We start from the raw sequence: 12,448 nt of genomic DNA, 5'->3' as shown, positions 1-12,448 counted from the left end.
GTCGGAACGACAGCGTCTGAATGAACACCACCAAGCTTGGCAGCGTATATTTAAGCTGGGTTAGGGGAAAAAAACACTCTCTCGGGGGGTTTATCTAGAGCTCCCGTCATTGTCCTAAGGAACTGCGGGGCTGCGCCTTTAGCTTTACCTTTATGATAAGTTGAAGCTTCCTTATGTTGATAGCCATGGGAGTGTGTGGCACTCTCACGGGGGTGACACGTTGGCAGGGTGACGCAAATGAAAATGAAATTAAAATTTATTTTTATTAATTTTAATTTCATTTTTTACCTACGTGACTTTACCGAAAGAACTAAGAGTATGAATCCTTGCAGTCACGAAAGCTTCAAATCTAGAGCAAATGATTTTGACCACCGAACCTCTGACTACTGCACCACATATCTCTTGACCCCCAATTCCGTACCCTACGTTTGTCCAGAGGCCACTCTCAAAATCCCTGGGTCGTCACGGGCATGCAGGAGAAGGTTGCGAGAGATGAGGAACTGGGAATTGAGTCCGTGCCGCGGTACATTGTGGAGTGAAATTCAAACCAGGATGTGCGTGAGTCGGCTACGGATTTTAAATTAATTATTTTATCGAAAAACTCTCTTCTGAGATCACTTTGAGTGATGTTTGACGCCCTTTACTTTGGTACCCTTTGTTTAATCAGCCATGCAAATGCACTACTTGCAACGGAGTTTTAAACCAAAAAGTAAATGTATCCGTAGTTTTTTTCCGATTTAATATTTTATTTCCTACCTGCAGAAAATATCGAATGCACCTTTTATCGACTTGCTGCGACACGAACTCAAGCCCAATTTTATATATATATATATCTTTATTATTGAAAACTTTAACAAACTGGTTCGCCCAGCTTGTACTCTTTGGTATATTTCCATGATTTTAACAAGTGGGGTTTTGCCTTTGACCCAGGAAGTATTTTGACAAACCGGTTTTTCATTTAAAAAGTGGAAAAAAACGCCATTTTTCACAATGCATAGATGGGTGGGTGTGATGGCACACACACGTGTATAAAGAAATAACCCTGTATTTGACCAAGTGTACATGACTAGTGAACCGTGATAGTGTAGTTGTGTCAAGCTTTTAAGGACACAATTATTCATGTATAGGCTTGTGTATGATAGATGCTTGCTAACAGCACTTGTCCCTACCAAAATCAGTAGGTTTACATCGAAATGAATGGGCTTTTCACTTTGTCTGCATTTCGTGTGTGTGTGTAGATCAGCAGCAGCAGCACATGCTGTGACGACTTCAAAGCAGATTGCTGAACAAGTCATCAAAGGTGGGAGGGTGGGAAAACAGATCTTAACACCACACTGAAACTACTGCGGCACGGTATGTGGTTGCACGAAACAAAAATAACCCATAACGTAAATCAGCTGGCGCATTGTCACACCACTGCTGGATGCTGTGTCACTCAAGGGGGTTGTGTGACCATATCACGCAAGTTGGTGGAGTGGGGCCACTCAGGACCCCTTTAGATGCCATGCACCACTGATGTTAGCTGTGGCCGGGAGTCACACTCGGGTAAGTCAGGTTCATGAGCGCGGTGTTAAAACCAATGCACCGTCAGACCGCTATAGCCACAGATGTGTAGGTATTATAGATGGCACACAGAGGAGAGAATTGATAGTACGATATACTTACAAGGGATATGCGGTGGAAATTGTGGAAAAATCTACTTTGCTCCTGTACTTCTACTCTCCCGTGTCGAAGCTCCACGCCTCCACCAATCCGCACTAACCAGCGTGGTGAAGTATGGTCAGACAACCGCCACGCACGACCTGCACAACCTGCGCGACATGGGGATGCCCCCGTCTAGCAGCGGACGGACAAAGAGCAGCTGTCCGGGGGACATCCTGACAGGACTGCCACGCGCATCTGCAATCGGTGAAAGGGGCCTTGCACGTTGGCAGATGTGAATTTTTGCGTACGTAAGGCCAGCCCAGAGCACAGTGCAGAATGGATGGACTCAGGTGGCTTTGATTATAATGATTCGGCATTGCCAGAGCACCACGTTCCAAGATTCAACACCGTGTACACATTCAACAGTCGGTGTGTTGAATGTGCACAGGCGACGAGGTGCGCTGCAATACATGAAGGATGGTGTTCTTGAAAAAAATATTTTGCGTAATTTAACACCGATTATATTATTTAACTCTGCATGCGAAGAGCTGCACGTGACTCGCAGGCGCAGAGGATGACAGCATTCTGTGGCTTACGTAAGACTTAAGAAGAAATACGGATTGTGGATGGTGTTTTTTTTTCTCGCAAGCTTTGTCCCCCCCGCTCACCGCCGCCTACTCAATTTAGAGTAATGTCATGTTCGGAATACAAAAATGTACTACTGCCGTACTGCATTTTGAGGCAGCCATTTATTCAATGATCCTACACAGTTCAACACTGATGAAATACCATTTAATCACGTGACGATGTGCATTAAGTACAATCTACATTGTGCCTGAAAATGGGGGTGGTCAAAGTTTTTTGAGAAATTATTTAGTTTTACAATACGGTGCATTAACTCATTATCGTCGTCTGTGTTGCGATACGTATCATGTCGGGTATGACATTTGGGTCGTTCGATTTATCCTGCCAGGTCGCATGTCTCTCATTCGCATCATTTTTTGTATTGTTTGGTTGGCTGTCATGCGTATTGCACATGCCTCGCTTAGATTCTTGCATTCCATCTTGTTAAATAAAATACGCCAACCAAGTGAGGTGCATGCGTACATCTTACTTGCTTCACGTAACCAGATTATAGCCACATTTAAATGGTCTGCCTGTTGTGATGGAGACCTACTTTGACTGTGACATGCAGGACAATAATTTAATAATAAATTCATCAGAATTTATTATTCATACCGTGCCTCCCATGCAGTGCCTTACAATGTGAAATGTCCAGCTCTTTTGGAAGTCCACTGCTGGATGAGTTTCCTCCCTCATGCCGTGCGAATCACCGGGGTGTTATTTAACCGCAGGTCACCATGCTGGACAGTGCAGATTGGTGTCGGTGTGTGCATGGATGTTAATTGACCACACTTCACGATGGTCAGTGTCGGTTGGTGAAGGCGGAGAAGCATAGACGTTTTAGCAGAGTATAGTGCAACAGTGGATGTTGCTGCGTTGGCCCTCCGTTGCCAAACGTGTAGCCCTGCAGTAGCCGACAACACCTGATTTAGCATGGCAGTCACCCATCCGAGAACTGTTCAGGCTCAAACTGCTTAGCTTCCCAAGATCTGTTCAGATCGAGTGCATTCTGGGTGATTTTATCAGAGGCTTAAAATGACAATAATATGTGACATTCCTTCTCACGATGCCCAACTCGTACAAACGATGAAAATGAATAATTAAATGCATGGCAGCTCCAGCAAGGGGGAGAGTAAAATATTTTTGCAATGAAATCCCACGTCTAATTTTGTCATAAATAATTCACACAATGTCACAACATTTGACGCCACTCCCCGCAGATAAATGCGTATAACTCCGTTTCATTCTCTCACCATTCCCCACATATAGAGCACATACCATTTTAAATTCTCAACCACATACACACACGCACACCATGGCGCTTTCACCAGCCCGTGTTAGTAACAGGGGGGGGGGGAATGCAGTGGTTACGTAATGATGTTCACAGAGGCACACGCGCACACGTATGCAGGACCAACACAAATTGGATGTTTTTCTGCTGGGTCATTATCAGCTTGGGGTCATTGGATGTAGAAAAAAAAATCCAGCCGCATTTTCCCCCGGCTGTATTTGGTGGTAGATATCGCGATATATGTCCTATTATAACCACCCCATATACATGAACACATGTATACGTGTATCTTAATATGAATAAATATCCACCTACACTCAGTCAAACGTACTGTTACTGTTAATGTCATTAATACAAGCTTTGTACCAAACATGTTGTTGTGGTGGTGTTAGTGGTTAGGCCATTGTGCTGTGAACCTGACAATACGAGTTCAATTCCCAGCCACGGTTAACATCAGTGGCTAGCGATATCTGAACTGTGTTGGATCATCCCCGAAACCCATGCTGATCATCATGATGAAGTATGTTAAAAAAGACACCCATGACTGACACGGCATGGGGAGGCCTCAATCCAGCAGTGGATTGACTGGCTAAATAGCTGTTTCAGCAGATGACATGTGTCACAGATGACAACTGTGTTACTGATGAGCATTGTGTGAATGCCTACGGCTCTGTGATGATTGCTAAGAACGGGAATCTGGCCCAAGACTGTTGTGCAGCTCGAATGTCAATGAGAAATATTGACCTTGAAGGCATGTTGGCCAATAGGTTGGTTATTATTTTCAGCATGTGTATTTCCTTTTCGCGATAAATATAACTTGAATTGTTTCTGCCTCAGCAGTGCTACAGTTCAAGTTAAACCCCCACAGGACTACAGTGTACACAGGAAGAAGTATTTTGGACTTAAGGGTTAGGGCTCTTACATTTTATTGGTAAATGTGGAGCCCTGCAATTGTTCGCTCATGCCTCTGCGAGCAGAAGGGCATCCACGAGTAACTTTAGAGAGCTGCCCCCCCTCCACAGAGTACCTTGGTCAACCCGTCATATTGGAAGGGGTAGAATAACCCACACTCTGCCCCACCACACACGACTGACTTGCCAATCGCATGACTGCGGTGTGCCCATGTTGTACTCGTGGGTGGACAGAGGTGGGGAGGATTTAAATAACTTCAATTCGTGCCATCGTTCCAAATACCGTGTCGTGAGATGGGGTTGAACCGGTGACTTCTGAAACGCTAGTCCAGTTTGCTGACCATGACACCACGGTAGGAATCCCCTTAACTCGTCTTGGTAGGGGGTTACGAAAGCAAACACACGCACACACATCCTGTTGGTTTGTGTGGGTATATATGAAGCTGACGTCGGTGGCAAGTGTGTGTTCTGTACATGCTTATGAAAGTTACAACGCTACACTCTTGGCCTGGGAGCAATGAGGAAACCGAACTAACACTTCATAATTGGCTCCGATACATGTTAATGTACATATACTACGCATGCGAGGTGCGAATATGTGTAGGTTTGCATTAGGAGTGTGGTAGACGATATGGTACAGAATAATGTAAAAATCGAGCTTTTGGGCAACTTCCGCATGTGTGTCTTATCTGCGAGTCCGTGTGCTTGTTGGGGTGTGGACTATGGGTGACGGGAGCCATGGTGTGTGTGTGTGTCAGTGTGAATGTGTGGCTAGTCAGTGTATGGGTGCATGCTTCCTGTGGTCAGTGGTTGTAATGTGACTGCCTGCGCATCTGTGAGTTTTAGACTATTAGTGTGTTTGTGTGTGGACTATGGGTAACATTTATAGTTCTTTGTCTTAGTGTGTGCCCATTATTTGTTGTGCATGCTCCCTGTGGCTAGTGGTTGTATGTGACTGTGTATTCGGCTATTGTTGTGCGTGTGTGTGTATCAGTGTGCATGTATTATGGGGAGCGGTGGTGTAGCAGTTTGCGCGCTGCGCTACGAACCTGGCGACCCGGGTTCGATTCCCGCTCACGGCCAACACCAGTGACGATTATCTGAACCGGTCCTAGGCCTCCCCTAGGTCAACTCAGCCTCAAATGAGTACCTGGTGCGGTGTGTAAACATCGTCACTGGGGAGACAAAGGCGACCGGGCGTGGTGTTGGCCACCAACCCCCTCGTGTGCCATGCCAGCCTCCATAGGTGCTCACTAACAGCACTTGCCCCAAAAGTCTGTTCAAACTATACGGGGGTTTTTTGACTTTTTTGGGATTATGGGTGACGTAAATGTGCCCATTTGTGGCCAGCATTCGTCAATGAGCCCAGACCAGATGTTTCACTTGTCAGTACAACACAAAGGTGGCACAACTTTTTAGCGGTTCCACTTTCCGAACGTGACCAGCAACATTGAATCGTGATAACCACTTGGAATTAGTGGGGCTATTGGGACATTAAACTCGAGTTAGCCGTATAGATCAACTGGGACGATTGAAGTTTTTGCTTTCTTAGGTGGTACCAGTTCCTGCTGTGGCCCATAGAATCTACAGTATAATGTGTGTATGTCACTACGTGCTTGCTTCCCCGTAGGTTATGTGCTAAACGTGTGCATTTCTGAGTATGGATGTGTGTGTGTGTGATGTGTGTGATTGTGCTTTCGTGCGTGTGCACGCACACACATTCATACGTGCTCACTATCAGCGCTTGCCCATGACAGTCTGTAAGACAATACAGAGCTTCTTTGTGTGTGTAGTCTGTGGCATGTTATATGTGGCTGTCTGTGTGTATTAGGAAGTGTGTGTGTGATACATAGTGTGTGTGTGTGTGTGGCAGCATGTTATATGTGGCTGTCTGTGTGTGATACGTAGTGTGTGTGTGTCTGTGGCCAGCATGTTATATGTGGCTGTCTGTGTGTATTAGGAAGTGTGTGTGTGTGATACATAGTGTGTCTGTGGCAGCATGTTATATGTGGCTGTCTGTGTGTGATACATAGATTGTGTCTGTGGCCAGCATGTTATATGTGGCTGTCTGTGTGTGATACATAGTGTGTGTGTGTGTCTGTGGCCAGCATGTTATATGTGGCTGTCTGTGTGTATTAGGAAGTGTGTGTGTGATACATAGTGTGTGTGTGTGTGGCCAGCATGTTATATGTGGCTGTCTGTGTGTGATACATAGTGTGTGTCTGTGTCTGTGGCCAGCATGTTATATGTGGCTGTCTGTGTGTATTAGGAAGTGTGTGTGTGATACATAGTGTGTGTGTGTCTGTGGCTATCTTTCTGAGTGTGAGGACTATGGGTGATATGCATCCTAGAGGGTATACTGTGTGTGCCAGTATGACTGTTTCCTCATGCATATCTGTGTTAAACGTGTGGTGTGTGTGTGGCACACGGGGTGAGCGGTGGTGCAGCGGTTAACGCGCTAAGCTACGCACCCGGCCACCCGGGTTCGACTCCCGCTCACGGCCAACATCAGTGGCGAATATCTGAACCGGTCCTGGGCCTCCCCTAGGTCGACTCAGCATCAAATGTTCGATAACAGTATTTGCCACGACACTGTTACAGGCTATATACAGGATCTCTTTGTGTGTGTGGAGTCCGTGGCTTTGTGACTACATCTGTGTATCTCTGTGTGTATAAATGTACGTGTATATGTTACTACTGCATGGACGCGGCTGCTTCCTCTCGGCTATGATCGGTGTGTGTGTGTTTGGGTGTGTATGTGTGTCAGTATTTGTGCTCATGTATTTGTGTGTAGACAATACACTATGAATCTACGTGGCCGTTTCCTTGTTCGTATATCTGGGTGCTGTGTGTGCACATGTACGTGTGTAAGTAGCTGCGCTTAGTCTGCATTGTGTGTGGCAATGGGTCTTTGTGCTCGTGTGTATGTGTCGACGGTGAGTGGCATACATGCGAGTCGGTGTATGCGGCAGCGTTGTTGTATAGGAGAGCTGTTTTCAGTGTGTGTGTGTTTTGTGTAGGTGGCCGTGTATGTGTGTCCGCGTGTTTCAATGTGTCAAGGTGTTCACGTGCAGAAGTGTGTGTGTGTAACAATGAACACGCCTGCTTCCTCGTGTGTGTGTGTTGCGTCAGTTTCTACAGCTGTAACGTCGTCATGTCACTTTACCGGTGTGTGCATGCCAGTGCGTGTGTCTGCCACTGTGTAATTTACACAATGGCACCTATGCGTGCGCATGTTACCATGTGAATGTTTGTATGTGGACGTATGTTGTATGTGTGTGTGCGCGTGTGTGTCCCCTGCAAACATGAAAAACGTTGGTCCAACCGTGTGCCAACGTTGGCTCGACGTTGGCACACGATGTTGACTGGGGTGGACCCACGTGGGGTGGGACCCACGTGCCTCCTCGCGCGTGTACAACAACAACAAGTGCACGTGTTGGGTGAGACTGTGACGTCAAGTACGCGTCACTTCTGCGTGTCGGCAGTGTATACTGTTGGCGTGTGTGCACGTGCCGTGTCAACCACCCGTACGGGTTCACCCCGTATTCGTGTTACAGGGACATGCAGCCGTTTCAATGCGGGCAAAAACAATGTGTTGTATATTTGTTTGCGTTTCTCTTTCTTGTGATGGGATTTTGTTGGATGAACGTTGAGATTTATAAGAGGCACGGGGTGACCCAATACGGTCTGAATTGGTCTGTGATAAGGGGTTGACAGGTATGAGTATGTGTTCTTCCCCGTATGTGTGTGTGTGTATGGCACGTGTTGTGTCTATTTCCGTGCTTAAGCAGCTGTGCTGTCATCGGCATTTGTGTATTGTTTGGGTCCTCGTGTACGGTATGTGTCGTCATGTTGTTGTGTATGTATGTTGAACTTCTTTCGCACCGTACATAACCAACCGTGCTAACCGGAGGTGCGATTCTTGTATATGCTGCACGCGTGTGCATGTTTGGCATACATATTGCTTTGCATCTGACATTGAATCCGGTACAGTATTATTCAGTGCTACACCAAGCGTAGATATTTGAAACATAGCGGCAGCATTGGCAGAGGTGCCATGCTAACCACACACCGGCACACACTCGCTTGACACACGTGGACAAACACGGACACGAATACACAACAGAAACATGTGGTGGCACGTGTACGGGTTACTTGTGTCAAAACAAAGGATGTACTAACCGGACGTGAATTAATCTCGGTGTATGTTTGTCTGCAATACATGGATGGGTATTACCGTGTGTGTGTACCCGTGTATAATGTTGTATTGTAATGTTTGCATGCATGTGTATAGCATGTTCTCGTAAGACGTGTCTTTGTGTGTGGTCGAAGCAGTTAAGACTCTGTTAAAGGTAGTGCATGTTTAGTGTACAATTGAGGAGCGGTGGCGCAGTGGTTAGCGCGCTGCGCTACGAACCCGTCACCCCCAGTTCGATCCCAGCTCACGGTCGACACCGCCGACTATTATCCAAACCGGTCCCGGGCCTCCCCTAGCTCGACTCAGCCTCAAATGAGTACCTAGTGGCAGTGGTGTAAACATCGCCAACTTGGGGGGGGTGGGGAGACAAAGGGTGTGTTGCTGGCCACCATCCACCCCCAACCCACTTGCCCCAACAGTCTGTTAAGGCTGTCGAGGGGCATAGTATTCGTGGTGTAAACAATTATCATATCGCGTATACTACGTTCATGTGCGCTGGTGGTAAATCGACGGTGGTGCTGCGCTACAAGGAACCCGGCCCAGCCTGAGTTGGATTCCACGGTCCAAGGAGAGCGAACGTCGGTGGCGAGCGAACAGACTCAACCTCGACTTACACACACTCAGCCTCGACTTACACACACTCAGCCTCGACTTACACACACTCAGCCTCGACTTACACAAACTCACCCTCGACTTACACACACTCAGCCTCGACTTACACACACTCAGCCTCGACTTACACAAACTCACCCTCGACTTACACACACTCAGCCTCGACTTACACACACTCAGCCTCGACTCACACACACTCAGCCTCGACTTACACACACTCAGCCTCGACTTACACATACTCAGCCTCAACTTACACACACTCAGCCTCGACTTACACACACTCAGCCTCGACTTACACACACTCAACCTCGACTTACACACACTCAGCCTCGAGTTACACACACTCAGCCTCGACTTACACACACTCATCCTCGACGTAGAGACATTAGCCACGGGGAGACAAAGGCGGTGTTCGGGGTCGTGTGTCGCTGTGGGCAAGGCCCTTAATAGGTGCTCGCCAACAGCACTTTCACCATCATCCGTGTATGTTGTTGTTATTGTTAACAAAAAATGTGCGTCTGTGGTAACTGTGAGATTGCAGCGTCTCTGTTGATGTCTTGGTGTTTGTGTGCCTGTCCTTTGTCTTTGTGTGTACTGTGCTAGTTAGTACACGTCGTCTTTGTGTGTGTGTGTTTTACAAATATTTGTGTCTGTGTCTTTGTGTATGTCTTTGTACTCTATGTATGTCACAGTATGTGTCTTTGTATGTGTGTCTTTGTCAGTGTATGCTTGTCTGTGTACGTGTCTATTTCTATGTGTGTATGAATGTCTGTGTTTGTGTGTATGCGTCTTTGTGTGTGTCAGTGTATCTTTGTCTTTGTTGTTTGTGTGTATGCGTCGTTGTGTATGTGTGTGAGTGTGTCTTTGTGTGTATGCGTGTCTCTCTATGTGTCAGTTTGTTTGTGTGTGTCTTTGTGTATGCGGCTGTGTGTTTGTATGTATGCATGTGTCTTTGTGTCTGCGTCTGTGTGTTTGTATGTATGTGTCTTTGTGTGTCAGTGTGTCTGCGTCTGTGTGTGTTTGTATGTATGTGTCTTTGTGTATGCGTGTGTATCAGTGTGTATTTGTGTGTGACTGTGTCTTTGTATGTATGTGTGTGTCAGTGTGTCTGTGTGTATGCGTCTGTGCGTGTGTATGTGTGCCAGTGTATGTTTATGTCTTTGTGAATGCGTGTGTGTCTTTGTGTCAGTATATGTTTGTGTGTATGTGTCTGCGCGTGTATGTGTGTCCGTGTGTATTTGTGTGTCAGTGTGTCTTTGTGTGTGTGTATATGTGTGCCAGTGTATGTTTTTGCGTGTTTTTTCTTTGTGCCGGTGTATGTTTGTGTGTCTTTGTGAATGTGTGTGTGTGCCTGTGTGCGTGTGTCTTTGTGTGTGTCTCTGCACGTGTGTCAGTGTGTCTTTGTGTGTGTGTCTCTGTACATGTGTCAGTGTGTCTTTGTGTGTCAGTGTGTCTTTGTGTGTGTGTGTCTTTGTGTGTGTGTCTCTGTTTGTCTCTGTGCGTGTGTCAGTGTGTACGTGTGTCAGTGTGTGTACGTGTGTCAGTGTGTCTTTGTGTGTGTGTGTGTCTCTGTGTGTGTGTGTCTCTGTGTGTGTGTCTGTACGTGTGTCTCTGTGTGTGTGTGTTGTCAGTGTGTGTTGTCAGTGTGTGTGTCTGTGTGTGTCTACGTGTGTCTCTGTGTGTGTTGTCAGTGTGTGTCTGTACGTGTCTGTACGTGTGTGTGTATGTGTGTGTTGTCAGTGTGTGTCTGTACGTGTGTGTGTATGTGTGTCAGTGTGTGTCTGTACGTGTCTGTACGTGTGTGTATGTGTGTGTTGTCAGTGTGTGTCTGTACGTGTGTGTGTATGTGTGTCAGTGTGTGTCTGTACGTGTGTGTGTGTGCCCGAGGGGGCCACTTACAGTGCTGTCAGCCCGAGCCTCCCTCCCTCCTCTTGCTGCTGCTGCTGCCTCCCGGCCTGGCTTGTTGTGACTCCCCCCCCACTCCACGTCTCTTCCTCCCTCCCTCGCTCGCTTGCTTCTCCAAGTGGCAGTGACGACGAGAGATGAGGTGGTGTGTGGCTGTGTGTGTGTGTGGCTGTGTGTGTGTGTGTATGTGTGTGTAGCTGTGTGTGTGGGGGGGGGGGGGGGGCAGAGCAGCAGGCAGCCGAGAGGATGACAACACGAGACGACAACACCGGCGCGAGGTCGTTGGATTTGGTGATGGTCGTGGTTGGTGACGACGACGACGACGATGATGATGATGATGTGGGACACAACAAATAGACGAGGATGTGACGATAATGGTTCTTTCGTTCTTCTCCTCCTCCTCCTCTTTGTGCGACGTAAAGGCCGGTGGTGTCTTTGCCTCGTCTGGACGTCACGGAGGCGGTGGCGAGGGCATTTAAAGCTCCCACGACGTCACGGGCTCGCAGTGGAGAGGGTGGCTGGGAGGAGCCTCCCTCCCTCCTCCTCCTCTCCCACCCCCTCCCTCTTCCCCCCCTCCTCCCCCTCTCCCTCCCCCTCCTCTCCCTCTCCCTCCTCCTCCTCTCCCCCCTCCTCCCCCTCTTCCTCCTCCTCCTTTCTTTCTCTCGCTTTCTCCCTCTCACCCCCTCACCCCTCTATTTTTTTTACGATCAGAGAAAACAAGATGATGCTCGGTTTTAGTCGGCACTTTGCTTCGTTTATAGTTTCGTTTTTTTATTTACACGCTTTTATTTAACTCACTCTGTCTGTTGTTGTCGTTGTTGTATCCTCAAATATTGTAACTTAGTTTTAACCCACTTCCCAATGTGGTATTGACTGCAAACTTCGTATACTTATGTCTTACTGATGACAATACTATATTCTAGCATTAAAATATTTTTTAAACAATCTTTTTACACGCTTTCTATTAACTCACTCTGTTGTTGTCGTATCCTCAAATCTTGTAACTCTATTTTAAGCCACTTCCAAATGTGGTATCGACTGCAAACGTTGTATACTTATGTCATACTGATGACAATACTATATTCTATCAAAGAAATGTAAAACAATATTTTTTACATGTTAGGTTTCGCCTTGGCTCTAATTGCCCACGCTCAACTAACGTTGGCTGTGAATCACAACGGTCCATTACGTTATGGCAAGCCTCGGGACCATTTCTTGTAGTCGTGGAGTCCTGCCATTATACTACTAGTACGGTACATTTCA

General features: G+C 47.0%; 1 protein-coding gene across 1 annotated transcript in view; it reads right to left on the bottom strand.

Annotated features, from left to right (window-relative positions):
• The window catches only part of LOC133350917 (NFX1-type zinc finger-containing protein 1-like), a 35,956-nt gene extending 24,291 nt beyond the window's left edge, over positions 1–11,665 (bottom strand). The window contains 1 exon segment of the mRNA XM_061565758.1: positions 11,180–11,665. The gene's annotated coding sequence lies outside the window, so the exon portion shown is untranslated.
• Positions 11,666–12,448: the final 783 nt, after the last annotated feature.

The sequence above is a fragment of the Lethenteron reissneri genome, chromosome 35, assembly GCF_015708825.2.
Source record: "Lethenteron reissneri isolate LAM-NWPU_2019-01 chromosome 35, ASM1570882v1, whole genome shotgun sequence".
Classification (NCBI taxonomy): domain Eukaryota; kingdom Metazoa; phylum Chordata; class Hyperoartia; order Petromyzontiformes; family Petromyzontidae; genus Lethenteron; species Lethenteron reissneri.
This window is presented reverse-complemented; position numbering and strand designations above follow the sequence as displayed.